Below are 14,209 nucleotides of genomic sequence, written 5' to 3'. Positions count from 1 at the left end.
AACTCAGCAATATTCCAGGAAGAGTAAAATATATAGAACAGTCCTCTTTCACTGTAACAAGTATAATCAGCAGCATGACACTTTCAACACATTATTGATATAATTGCCATAATTGTAAGGATGCACTCTGGGGGTAAGCAGCAACTGAACCACAAAGCCAGATGCCAAGCGTGATGGACTCAAGGCTGCTCTGTACTAACATATTAACTTGAATTAACATTTAAGCACAGGTAAACCCATGTACATCATGAGGAATGTACATTTCTTTAGACTTATATATTCCTAAACATACAAGAAACTGTAGGTAAAGCAAAACAATTGCAGAACTCTGCCCTTGTGCACCTGCTATTGTATGCTTTTCCATTCAAACTAACTTACTCAACACAGTCCCATTTTGTACAAGCAATTGGATAGTAATTTCACTATCTCTCTACCTTCAAAAGCTGTACAACTGAAACAACCTACCCCCACAGGGGCCATTATACTGAGTGAGTTGATAATCAAAGCAGTGAAAAGGTGCAGCAGGGAGAATCAGTCTAAACAGTTATTTCCTGTGATGAGGAAAGGCAGCGAAGGCCTATTAGCACTCATTCCATTAGGGGTTCATGTTACACCTTAACAGAGTTTTCCATGAGTGTCGTTGTATGTGACAAATGTGCTGGAGTGCATGCTGCGAGAAAAGCATCCAAGTGTGATGGAGAATAAGAGCATTAAGAAGCAGAGTGCTTCCTCTGCCATTAGCATACAGCTGTGAAGGTCATCTCAGGACTTCTTGAGCTATAAGTGGATTTAACTCCTTGTCTCTTTTTGTAGTATCTTATTGCATGATGGTGGGTATCCCTAAAAGCTAATGTCACAAGCAAGGCAGTTTCTCTTAGTCTCTTCAACAGTCACTAAAGAAGATGAGACTCTTCTGCTCACTTCCTAGAAGAGTCAGATTAGGATAGTTATTCATGACATCTGTGCCAGGAACAACTTTCTTCTTTGGCTACAAAGGGAGCTGACAGGGCCTGCTAAAAACTAGCACTTAAATGTTTTTATCTAATTGTTAGTTTTGTCAAGGTAAGTGGTCACACAATTCTATATTCAGGAAAAAAATACAGAAGTAGTATTACTTTTGGAAATAACTTGTTTTTTCCTCTACCCCCAGTGAAATAAAGTGAATTTATATCCTACCCTGCAGATCCTGACCTTCCAAATCAAAAATGAACTACTGAAAAAGTTGCAGAGTACTTTTGTTTTTCCTGAAATATCTGTGTAATGGAAAGGGGCAGACAGAGGCATCTCTGTTTCTTCTAGTTATGCCATCACTTCTGAGATCATAAGAAAATCTGGTTCCAGAATTGCCCAAACAGTGGGAGACCTAGAGCTATAGCACTGCCTGCATGCAGGAGTCCCAGCATACAATGAGTTCATTCCATAAATCATCGCAGTTCAGCAACCCCTGAGACTTTCATCACCATCAGGCTCAACAGCCCTAAGAAAATATTAGGTAAAAAAGAGAGAGAAAAGAAGGCTGGATGGAAAATTGAAGACTGAACATCTGTTCAAACAGCTACTGGTGGCATGTAGCAAAGCTAAAAAACATGCGAGAAGACAAGATCTGACAATGGATAAGTTTGGTGCTTGTGAGCAGACAAGGACTATTATCTGTGAAATACAAGCATCTGCAGCTAATTAGTACAGACCTTGTCTGAATCATTGTTAACCACCTTATTTCACAAAGGCTACGTGCTGCTCCTGTCTTCAGCCTTTAAGAACAAAGCAGCTCTTCACAAAATACTTGTCTTTCAAATCAATGCTGAACATATTCTTAATTTGGGCAGAACACCAGACCAATCCTTACAGCCTTTTATTGCTTACCTCTTCATCACAGACAATTATCTGATACCCATGAACCTATCTGACTTTAGTAATCTTAAAACTGTACACCATGTACTTGAAAATCAGCTCTAAATCAAGGACTCATAATTTGTAGTTCTTAAGTGGTATGTGGATAGTAAACAAAGATATTCTTTCTTTTTCAGTCTTCTCTGCACAAAATCAACTGAGGTAGACTTGGAATTCAAAATTTCTGGTAAAAAGAATTTAGAAAGCAAAACCAGAAATGAAGCATGTGGTAAACTTATCCTCATAGATAGGAAAGTGATTCATGTGTTTGTTTATAAATCTGGACGTGCAAAAAATTCAACCAAACATACTGCTGTCATAATGAAGTGTACTGCACTATATTTTTATGTAATATACCATGTATTCAACCAGAAAGGCATATTATATAACACAAAGACGGATCTCTACATATAAAAGATGCTCCTAAATTTAAAAGAAATCATTTTTATGTAGACCCCATTAATATATTTCCAGGTTTGCCGCCCAATATGAGGTGGGGAGCTTTATTTTTCTTGCCATTATGACTATGCAGCTTTTCTTTTGCTTCTGAGCCAAGGATGCGTAATCAGTAACTGTGATCATGTGTTCTGCAAAAGCTATCACAGGCACCATTAATCACCTTCATATCCCTCATTTGAGAAAACAGCTCTAACAATTCAAGTAATGAAAAACATTTGTATATGGTTATTTAAATCTAATGCTTAAATAAGCTTTATGGGATGTTAATCATTCAGATTTTATAAGAGATCATATGCAAAGTAAATGAATGTATGATTTAATTTATAATGATGAGCCATGTAAGTTGTATAAGTTTGGAGAGGGTGGAGGCAAAAAAGGAGATTCGAGTAGGTTTGGAGAAGCTTTTAAATGTCCAAACAGACTGTGTAAATTTAAATTAATTTCTTGGTTGTTTTTTGTTCGTTTGTTTGGTTTTTAATTCACAACTGAAAACTAGGAAAAGGCTGGAGGTTTCAAGAAAATAATTTTCAACCACCAGATTGGTCCTGGCATTTTCATTCAGGAGTCAGAGCATACTGTATCGATAATCCTGGGGCAGAGACCCAAGGGCTTGTCATTTTAAAATGTTACGCATGAACCCAGCCTGTATCTTCTGAAAGACACAAGTGACTTTCTCAGCACTAAAATCATGAAAGGAGGTTCACCTTAGCAGCACAAAAACTAAGGAGAATGCCTACCTACTGCATCATGTAACGACCTGAGCATTCAGTTCCAGGAGAGGGGAGTAGCAAAGGAACGGCAATGTGTCCATCATCAGCAAATACAGAAGTAGTCTCAAGACATATTTTTAAGCAGAATCACCTAAAATTCTCTAAAAACAATGTTCTTCTCTCAAGCTGGTTTGAGGGGGTTTCCCACTGCTTTCTGTGACACCTATTGCAGAAGGTAGTTACAAGCAAAATTTGAGTAGGAGATTCTCTTTTGGTCTCTTGGTCTGCTTTTCTGTCTCTCTTTGCCAGATATGCAACAGTATTTTCAACCCTATACTTTTCTATACATCAAGTGCAACCTCTCAGCTATTACCCTTCTCCTCTGTACTGATGGCCAGTTTTAATTAAATGATAGGGGAAAGATAAATAATTCACCTCATTTCCTGAGCAGAATTTGACACAACTTCCCTGTTTAATGTCACGTGTAGCAAATGGGAACTTCACAGGAAAAATTCTGAACAACAACAACAAAAACCAATAATCCATATATACAACTAATTCAAACCTGCCATTTCTATAAATATACCTACAACTGTGTTTCAGAAGTTCGTATACTGTTGTGCTATTGTTATTCATGCAAAAAAAAATGTGTACAGGTATAACTGAAAAACTTCATATAGACTAATATACTTTACAGTGTACAGAACAACCATTTAAAATCAAGTTAGGTAAATGCAATTAAGAAAACACCAAATTGAATTATGTATGAAATCTAAGAAATTCCCATTGGTCGAAATCAGACTACATAAAGCAGAAAAAAACTGCATTATCAGTGTTAAATTTGGAAGCAGGAGTATATTTGTGTTCAAAGTGAGAGTTGCATATTTCAATTGCAAAAAGCTTTTACTAATGAATGATTGTTCTCTTATGATAACTTTGTATATATCAGAAAGCATCAGCCTTTTCCTTTCTACTAAGGAAGCTGAGTTGAAACTGAGAGCAAATGCAAGCAGTTGACATGTGGATGTAATAACAATGCAAACATTGTTTCCGCAACTGATTTGTATATTTTAGCCTTATTATGGGTGATCTGGCATTCAATTTAATAATTCTATCATATTATTATTATCTAAAATGCATATATTCTTTTGCTTTTAAAAAAAGTAACTGAAAATTATAAGCCAGGTATGTCATAAATTCTGTTACCATGTTAATGACTATGAGAACCTAAATCTTAAATCAAAAGTTAGGTGAAATGGAATGGCATTGATAAGAAAAGCAAATTTTCATAGGGCAGTGATTTTCTCTTGAGAAAAAAGAATTTTTTATTTTTTATTTCTTCTCCTCAGTTTCTATGGGCAGGTAGTAATTAGTCACAAAATCTGTTGAAATGGAATCATGCATGCGTGGAATCAGAGTGCACACATAAGTTACTAAATATTCTTTTTAAAAATGAATTCAAGTGGAAAAACATGATGTTCTCAGAGTTTCAATTTATCATTTTCTTCCTTCATCTCATATAATATTCATTTAAACAGGTTTAGGTTAGATTTCTACCTCTGGTTATTATACAGTGTCACTAGGAGCTGACATGTCATCGTGACTTCACAGTGCAAAGACCTTTTTTGTATTAAAATACCTTCTTTTCTGGCTGACAAAAAATAAAAATAAAAACTATGACAGATGTGCTTAGCAGACTCATATGTATTTCCAAAGGCAATCACATAAATGAGAGAAGAGAAATCTTGCCTCCAACCTGCTCCAACAAGAAATCATTGTACTATGTTGTCCAGGAACAACAGCTTCCAGTTGGCTTGATGGGAGTTAGTCCTAACCTCTGCTAACTCCCAAAGGGGCAGAAAGAAAACCTCCAAGGCATACTTGAAAATGTTGCCCTGTAGCTTTGGCCTCTATATTTAGGTATCTTTAATTTTCGTTAGTTTAAACATATTGTACTTGTAAGGGTTAAATGACAAGCCAGGAATATCCTTGAAACTTGAAACCTACAACATGCAGAATTTTAAGGCAAGAAAGGCCAAATAACAATGTTACTTAGAGTGAAATATTCACTAGCTAAATTCTGTATGATAATGCAAGTACAGTGAAAATCAATGTTCTCTCTGTTAATGAGACAGGGTAATCAAAAAGAAACTAATTATTGCTTAGATATGTAGGATTTTAAATATCATTTTTTGACCTAAGTGCAGCTTCTTACCAGAATCTAACAATAATGAAATTACTGACAGTCCAACTGTACAAGAAATATTCAAAGCCAGCCCAATTATTTTCTGAAAAACAATATGTGAAGAGGCAATCACTGTTGTACTCAACACTTTCCTTTTGCTTTGTTTAAGGAAAAAGAGCTAGAGTGTGAGGTTTTGTTTTTCTTGGGTTTGGCTTGCAGACCAGAAAAACACTTAATTGGTACTGTGGGCAGAAGAATCTTTTGAGTACTTCCCTGCTGTTGCCCACTCCTAAGTGAATAGGATTTCTTCTTTAGCCACCAAAACATACTGATCACAAATTTCCATCTTCCAGGGCTCTGTAAAGCTTAGGGAAGAGATAGGAAAAGATGTAGGGGACCATTTGTTAATTAATGTGAAATACTGAAGCTAGCAGAGTTGGCAGGAAGGATATTTTGTTCAGGGAAGAGAATTTTCCAGATACTAACAGGTCAGAGGCAGCTCAGGGAAAAAAAAAAATTCTAGGATAGCTGGAACTATGTTTTGTGTTTTGTTTTCTTAAATACACTCCCTGTGGAAGTTTTCCTTAATTAAAAATTATTCTGATATATTGAAGTAATACTTTACTTCTAATGTGACAGCTACTCCCAATTTGCTGTATAATTACTCATTAGGAAAGTCAAATATCTTCCTAGGCATATGCACAAATATTGCTATTTAGAAAATGATTTCACTAATACATTGCCCATTTTTTTGTTTTACTGGAATCTGGTAAGAGAACAACATGTAACACCAGCTTTTAACATTTCTTTTTCTGAAGAGATAAGTAATATAAGACAGCTCTGTAAACAGTAAGTGAAAGCTTTTCATGCTCAAAACCACCACTTCAAAGTACTTTGAGAAATCAGATTTTCTGAATAAAGGAAAATATGGAATTAACATAACTAAGAATATACTTTCTACATTTATATAGCAACGAATACCAGATCATTAAGACATCTGCATAGTGAGCAAGCATATGCTTAAAATAAAAAAGTCTTTTCTTAGGGGGAAGAAGGTGTTGGAATTTGAACAAGCCTTATCTTAATGAGAAACTGTCATTACAAAATATGTTGTTGGTTTTTAATCATTTAATGGAGATATAGGATTATCTTAATGTTGTAACAATGTCATTTTCAAAGGTCTTTTTGTTCATATTGTAAATCCAACAGCATCTTGCCCATTGTGTCAGTACCTATGTAGTCAGACCCACACTAGCTGTATATATTCATGGTGTTTAAGTAGCTAAAACGTGCTCTTTCACATCCCACAATTAGTAATTTCCAGTTAAAAACGGCACTTTTTTAGGAACTTCCCTGTCATCATGAGTTATGTAATGTGTATAATATTTACATATGTCTGCCTTTATACACATACACATATAAGCCCATACACTTGTTTTCATCACGAAGGCATACTGTGAATCAGTCACTGACAATTCATAGAAAATCTGGAATTAACTGCTTTTTACACAGTCAAGTTTGTTCTTCGCATGTATGAAAGTGTAATTTGTTTGTGTTCTTCTAGTAAGAATTTAAACATCCTCTGTTCTGCTGCCATCAGTTACGTCTAGCTAGTTTGAATTAAAATGTGAAAAACAAATGAGATCCACAGATTTACAATGTCATTTTAAGACAAAGTGGCACAAAGCAAACTACAATTCACTTAGATTAACACTACCTAGTGTTTGTGGAAGCTTAAATCTCAACTGTTCTTTTCTAGAGCCTCTGTTAATCCAACTGCTGCTTCAATTTTTATCATCTTATTTTGTGGATTTACAAAATACAACATCTCTAGTAGAGAAATTAGAATACCAAAGCAATCTCCTCTTTGATTTTTCTCCATTTTAGCCCCTCTGTGTATTTAAAGGCATATGAGGGCCAAATTTCTTCAGAGAGCTGGGATCACTGAGTCCTGAAAGAAATAGGAACCTGACCATGAGCAACACAAAATTTGAACTGCTGAGTATCCCCTGGGCAAATGCAGCCTGCTGTTTGATTGCAAATCTAACCCAGCAGGTCAACATTTCTGAAGAGCTCAACATCCTATTTTGGAATAACAAAAAGAGTGGCAAGCCTTTCAAGCAGCCTGGCACAGCTCCACAGCAGAGCACAAACCTGCAGTTCAAGCTCTGTGAGGCTACCTGTGCAAGCGTGGCAAGTATGATGACTTACAATACACAGTGCGTACTTCAAAGGTTTGTGCTTGTTTCCCCCCAGATTGCCACAAATCAGGCCACTCACAGGAAGCCACCACAAGCACGCTGATGCTGCGAGCATCTTGCTGTGCCACACCACGGCAGGATCAGAAGCACTCAGCAAAAGTGCTGTCTTGCAGAAGTGTTGAACGCAAACAGATCTAATCAGCAGTGCAGACAGGGCTGCCTGCTCCACCTGGCCTGAAGTGTTTATAGACAAAAACAATATGCCAGAGTTCCCCTGACATTCATGCTAATAAACTGTGGAAGTAAATCAGCATTACAAAGCAAAACAACATGTAATTGCCATAGACATGTACTGCAAAACAACCAATTTGTCTGTGATTTAAATGAAAAATTACTATTACTCTGCCTTCATTTGCTATCTTCTGTATCAGAGCCTGTTATTAGTCATATTCCTGGTCCACAGTCCAGGAATAAAAGGGTTTAATACTGAGCAGGAAGTGGGTATGTTGACATAATAAACAAAGTGTGTATATTTTGGTTGGTTAATTACTTCTTTTCAAGGAAGGTTATGGAGCCATCATGCATCTAGCTTTGACAAAAAGCTCAGTTTTGGACAGTCAGACACCACCACAGGAAATGATAGCTCAAGTAGATAGGATAATCATTGGATGCAACACTGTACATTAAATTACAACTAGAGAAGTTTCTTATTAAAAAAAAAAAAAAATTAAAAAGAATCAATTACCTCTCACTGTCAAGCACATGGAAATTAAGGGTTTCTTGACACCATGCTGTGAAATACTGGCACGGTTTCTTCTATTCTGTATAAGCAAATATTTCAAGCCCTGACTCATTACACTGGCTAGCTTCAGACCTTCAAATACCTTTCAGTAACAGTACCTAAAATGCCTGAGAATGTCACTCAATCCCAATAGAATGAGTTATTAATGGAGGGGAAAATCCCGATCGCTAAAAAACCTCTGCTGAAAAATTGTCACAGTCTTGTGACAATTGTGCCCCACTGCCAGGGGCTCTCCACCCCATTGCCAAAAAATCTTGTTCAACAAGGAATTTCTGAAAACTCAGTTAGGTGCATATCAGCTGTACCTTTCCCGTACTTTCTTCAGGAAGCAAAGATTTGTGCATTTGTTGTCTCCTGACTGCTCTCATTTATAACATGCTGCCATAATTCCAGGTTCATGCTTTTAATTCTACTGTTCTTGTTAGAAAAGGTGTTACTTTTGGACATTAGATGATCATCTTCTCTCTGGGGCGCTTCTTCAAAGCAAAAAAAAAATAAAAATAAAACAGATGCTGTGAGCCTCACAGTGTTTTTTCTGAACAACAGGAAGAGGTCATCCAAGCTCGCTCCAATTTATGCAGACTGTGCCAACCTAAAAACCTGCTCATCTCAGAGATGTTGTTGCTTAAGGCATGCCATCCTGCACTTGAAAGGATTTGTTTGTTTGTTCCAGATAACTAAAAGAAGACTAGGACGATACTGCCATCTCTGTAAACAAAAGCAGGCTTCCTACACTCTCAAAAATTTTACAACACTTTAAGAATTACTGCTACCAAACAGTAAAGTAACATCAGTACATAATGGGGAGATCAGCAGAACTGTCAAGTGAACGTGCAGGATCTAACCTGCAGGACATTCGGGACACTGCTAATTTGAAAGAAGAAGGACTGTGACATAAATGGTGAATGTTTCATTATGAATTTGTTGCAAGAGATCTGTTTTTCCCAATATTTCAGAAAATCTCAATGTATCCCCAATATTTCAAAAACATTGGGGGGCAGTGTTTGTTTTGTGGGTTTGTTTGGGTTTTTTTGTAACACTCCTAGTGACATAGGTACACTGATCTGTTAAAGACCAGCACATATGCTTTCCTGCAGTAGCCTTCTTAATGCCTCCCTTTCTTCTCACTCCCTTTACTTCTCACCCAAGGGCTAAACTCAAATTTTTATGAAGATATTTCTGTGCTACAGGGATGAGGACATGACTCAGAGTGGCACAGTCAGAAAAGGCAAAAAATTCAAAGAACCATGCAGATCCACTTCCCTTCTCTTCTAGGACCTAATAAAGCAAAGCCCTGGAGTATGTGTTTGATTTTAACACATCTGCTATCAGTGGCAAGGATCTTTCTTCCAGAAGTTGTGGTGGTAGGAGGTAATTGGAGGACTTAGTATCAAGCAGTGTTTTCAAGGAAAACCTGTTTTCAGGGACTTGCTGAGCACCATGCACACACTCATTCTGGTTACGTTGAGGCACTCGGCCAAGCACAGACCTGAGAGTGATTTTATCATCTTGGAATATAATTCACTAGCAAACATTTCTGGTTGCTGCAGTCCCAGAAAAAACTTGGTTTGGAGTGTCCACCTGGTGCCAGATTGCACAGCTCGTTACCAGCATGTAGGAAACAGAAACAAGCAATGAAAATCATTTGTGCAGATTGTTTTTCACTGTGGTGAAAGCAAAATTCTCCATTCAAGCTTCAAATCAAGCACTCCTTCACTAATCATGGAAAAACTACAGATGGGTAAATATTTACAGCCATTGAGTTCTGTTGCACAACACAAGTAATTGCTCTCCACAACAAGAAGAAGAGAGTGGAAAGTGCAAGAGAAACCTACTGAAGAAGTTGCAGCCTGGCCAGCTCCAGGTGACCCTGTTCGTAGTGTGCCAGGGCTCCTTTTGGTGGGGCTTCGGAGCGCGCCCAGAGCAATTCAGCTGGCTGTGTCTAAGCAGTCTGGGCACCAAAGAAAAGGAGAGATGGTTAGAGGCTTCCTATTGATGTGAAAAACGTTCAGCTTCGCTCACGTTGACAGAAGCCTTCCCTCAACAAGAAATCACCTTGTGGCCTTGTCACTTATGTGAGTCCCCTCCTTTGAGGACAGAGACCGGGAGCAAGGCGGAAGCCTTGTCCTTGTTCTCCTCCGGTACAAGACCCCGCACCATAAAGTGATACTATACTATACTATATCACACTACACTACACTGTATTGCAAAACAGTTAAAAAGTTAGCCACCAAAACTGAGGAATCCCCGTTACTTTGCTGCCTTTTACTCGCTAATCTACGCAAAGTATAGCTTTTCAAGGTCTTTCAAAATCACAAAAGCATTCTAAGAAAAAAACCTTTTTTCTATTTCATAGCATCCAAAGAGAAGTAATTTTTCATGTAAAAGTCAAGTGGTAGGCCTTCCTGATATCTTTTAGATGAATGGAAACGTTCCAGACAATAACATTTTTTGTTTCCTGTGCAGCTGACGTAGGAGATGTTATGGCAGACTACAATCTAAGCCACTTGCAGTAACCATTTAATTTTTTCCATTATATGTAATTTGGGACTCCTAGGCAGGGAAGCAGGGAGTGCATGGACAACTACACAGCTAAAAGCTTTGCAATTAGCCGAGTATGTAGTTCAGTGCAATTAACATTAGAATGTGTTTGGATTTATAGTTTTTTAAGCCAGCTCTGGAAGCAGCATGTACACTTTTACAGTAGTTTAAGCACTACAATACTCTCAAAACTCCTATTGCAATGGGGAAGCTCTGAGGTAGGTTTCTTGCCACCAGCACCGTTGCAATGATATTCACCCTGATGCTATCAAGCGTAGGGAGAAGAATGTGGATCTTTGATTTTCTGTCTTTATTTGAAACCAAGGGCATTTCTCCCTCTGAAAGCCTCATCCCTGAAGATGAGGAAGCTTTACTAGAGAAGCGATGCAATAAAGTGGTGACTTGTTAATCCTCAGTCCCACTACTCTGTGCCACACACACAGATAAAAGCCTTAAGAAAAAGCATTAATACATGTTGAAGTGGAACATATGTGCACATCTTCTGGGCATTTCTACCTGAAGTTTCCTTTGACGTGGCTCTGCACCCAGGATCCTGACCACTGCTGGCAAGATAACAAAAGTCCTCGTACAACATGTAGGAAAATTAGGTCCCTAAACAGGAGTATCGATCCTTCAACAGGAGCACTTCAGTTTCTAGACTCATATAGAAATGATCAGACCATCCTTCTCTTACTGAGGCTAACCAGTCCTGTAAGAGCAAAAAAAGTTACAGCACAGCCTCTAAAGCAATGCTAAATACCATTTAAATATTTTGCATTACTAGTAAGGCAAAAATGACTTTCATAAGTGTCATAGCCCAGTTAGAAAAATGAAGCAATAGGCAAAGATACAACACACTGTCTGCAGCAACAGCTCAGAAGGAAATGCACGTTGTCTTAATTGTGAGCACAACATAGCACCCATGTACTTTTGTACAAACTACCACTTTGCCAGCTTTCCACAGTGTTTGTTATTCTTTTTGCAACAGAATTGATCATTTAGCTGCATCTGATGCTCTGCTTTTATGTGCTGTCCCCTGGCTGCCGCAGCCTTCTCTTTTCAACATTTTTCCCCACAGAGCATCCTTAATTAAATTATTCTGTCTTGAATACAGACTGCAAAGGGACGGGGAGCTGGAGCTAGCACACAGCTTGCATTCAAGCAAGGAGGAAGCCAGAAAACACTGGCTGGAGAATGGTGTAACCCCCATGCTGTAGGCACAGGTCTTCCTGTGGGAATAGAAAGCCTCCAAGCACAGAGTACCTGGCTACAACTAACCACTGACAACACTGGGAGCAGGATGGAGCTAGGGATATCCAGCCAAAAACAAAAACCACTTTGCTTATCTGAAGGTTTGGTTTGGGTTTGGTTTGTTTCACATAGGTGCAATGCAGTGTTTCCATGTTTATTGGTTTATTTAACCCGTTATTGTTGCTGGCAGTTAACCTTTAATCTAGCAGTTCACCCAGAACAGAGAAGTTAATTGCTAAACACGTTTCCCCTCTTTTTCTTTTCTTTTTTTTTTTTTTTCTGTTGGTAGTGCAAAGGTCAGACATGGAGTGTGGAAGGGCTAGTCAGCATAGCTGTGCTACTTTTCTGTCGTATGTTGCTAGTGTGTATATTCTGGACAACACAGCCAGGGGAAAGAAAAAAAAGGGGGGGGGGGGGGGCTTTGGCAAAGCTCAGAAGCAATTAATAACGTTTGAGACATTGTGTTGGTGTTACAAAGCAGAGCCACTGCCCATTATTCTACAGCCGTATCACAGGCAAACCACCCAGCACCACCTCTGCTAACCTGCCCCCAGACATAGCCCAGGAAGGTCTGCGTGGCCCAAGGAGCCGCTCCACACAAGAGCTGTGTGCAGAGCTTTAGCTAATGAGCATGGTTATCGTACCGCAGCCTACCAGGGGGTGTGCAGCACGGGGAGGTGACTAGGTACACAAGTGGCAAAAGTGAGCTCTAATGCTCAGCCACAATTCCCATGCTTCCTAAACTTTTCTTTGATTGTTGTGCGTCCGTTTTTATTATTACTTAGCAGACAAATTGTTAATGAGCCTTATAGATAGAGCTGGAAATGAAGAGCTGAGTCACTTCCTCAGACAAGACAAACACACCGCGTCAGGCTTCTGGCACTCAGCTTCATCCACTGCTCCCTGCCTGCCACACGAAGCCCTTGTTCTTGTGACGGGAGAGGACAAGAACTAGCTGGAGCACCTTGTCAGCCCTGCTGTTTCTGTGGCAAGACTCTGCCCCTGAGAGCTATAGTTGATTCTGAAAGAACTTGTGCAATCTTTCCCATTATTTAGGCGATGCCTAGTAAATACGTCAGGTGCCTCCTTTAGGAGAGGCAGCAGTTACTAGCAGAACATCAGTCTCAGGAAATGAAACATATAATGGAAAATAAAAATCCTTTGGGGGGAAAAAAAAATCCAGTCTTGCTAAGAACCTGCCAGAAGATGCAGCTAATCAGGGCAATTGTTAGCACGAGCAAGCTAAAGCCTGCTAGTTCAACCCATTTATTGGGCTTCTGAATGCAAAACTGAACTGATTTACATTAACTTAGACTTCTCAAGTAATTCCCAAATTGCTTCTGGAAGTCCAGTCCGATGACTTAAAACATCCTGACATAAAATATCCTGTCCCGTTCCCTTCCTCCTCCCAGTTTCCAACAATTTTGCCCTCATGAAGAATAGCACTGTATCACTTGAACCTTAGTGGGACGTTTCTCACAGTGGGACAGCTTTGCATATTTATTTTTTTTTCCTGAATGAGATTAATCAGAATGAAGTAGATAAAGGGAGATAAATGAGAATGAACTCATCAGCTTAATCAAAATAATAATTTAGCCACATTACAGTTCAGACAGAAATAACACCCAATATGTGAAGCAGTGTATAATTAGACCTACTTTCAAATAACACTCATGTTTCTAACAATCTAGCTAACACAAGTGCTTAGTCATTGATTTATGCAAATATAATGATTCTATTCTCATTAATGAACGATGAGAGGAAACGGCAAAATATGTTAAAATTAATGATATGCAAGGTAAAATATACGGCAGTGACTGCACTTTTACCAGCCTAAATCAGAGCAAACAGAATCAAGCAAGACCACTCCGCTCTGGCACACCTCAGCCACAGAGCTTTAGGACTCTTGTCTAACCTAGGAAAAATGAATGGGTTTGGCCCTCAGTTGCCCCGAGTGGAGTCTGATTCCCTCTCCCATCCCAACTGAGGGGAGTATGTGACCGTCTGTGTGGTGCTTAGCTGCCTGCCAGGTTAAACCACAACACACCTGTTGCAGGTCTTACTCTTTTCAGAGAAGATGGGATTGGATCTACAGGATATGACGTTTACAAAGTGTGCTGTAAAAAGCAATAAAAGGAATCCAGCATATTTTTAAAAAACAGAGGAGAAC

The 14,209-nt window shown here is 38.7% G+C and overlaps 1 protein-coding gene across 1 annotated transcript in view; it reads left to right on the top strand.

Moving 5' to 3' along the window:
* MC3R (melanocortin 3 receptor) overlaps window positions 1-14,209 on the top strand; it is a 36,297-nt gene that overhangs the window by 8,056 nt on the left and 14,032 nt on the right. The gene's annotated exons all lie outside the window — the stretch shown is intronic.

Source organism: Anser anser (assembly GCF_964211835.1).
Source record: "Anser anser genome assembly, chromosome: 16".
NCBI lineage: Eukaryota > Metazoa > Chordata > Aves > Anseriformes > Anatidae > Anser > Anser anser.
The sequence above is the reverse complement of the archived record's forward strand: the minus strand, read 5'-3'. Positions and strand labels throughout refer to the sequence as shown.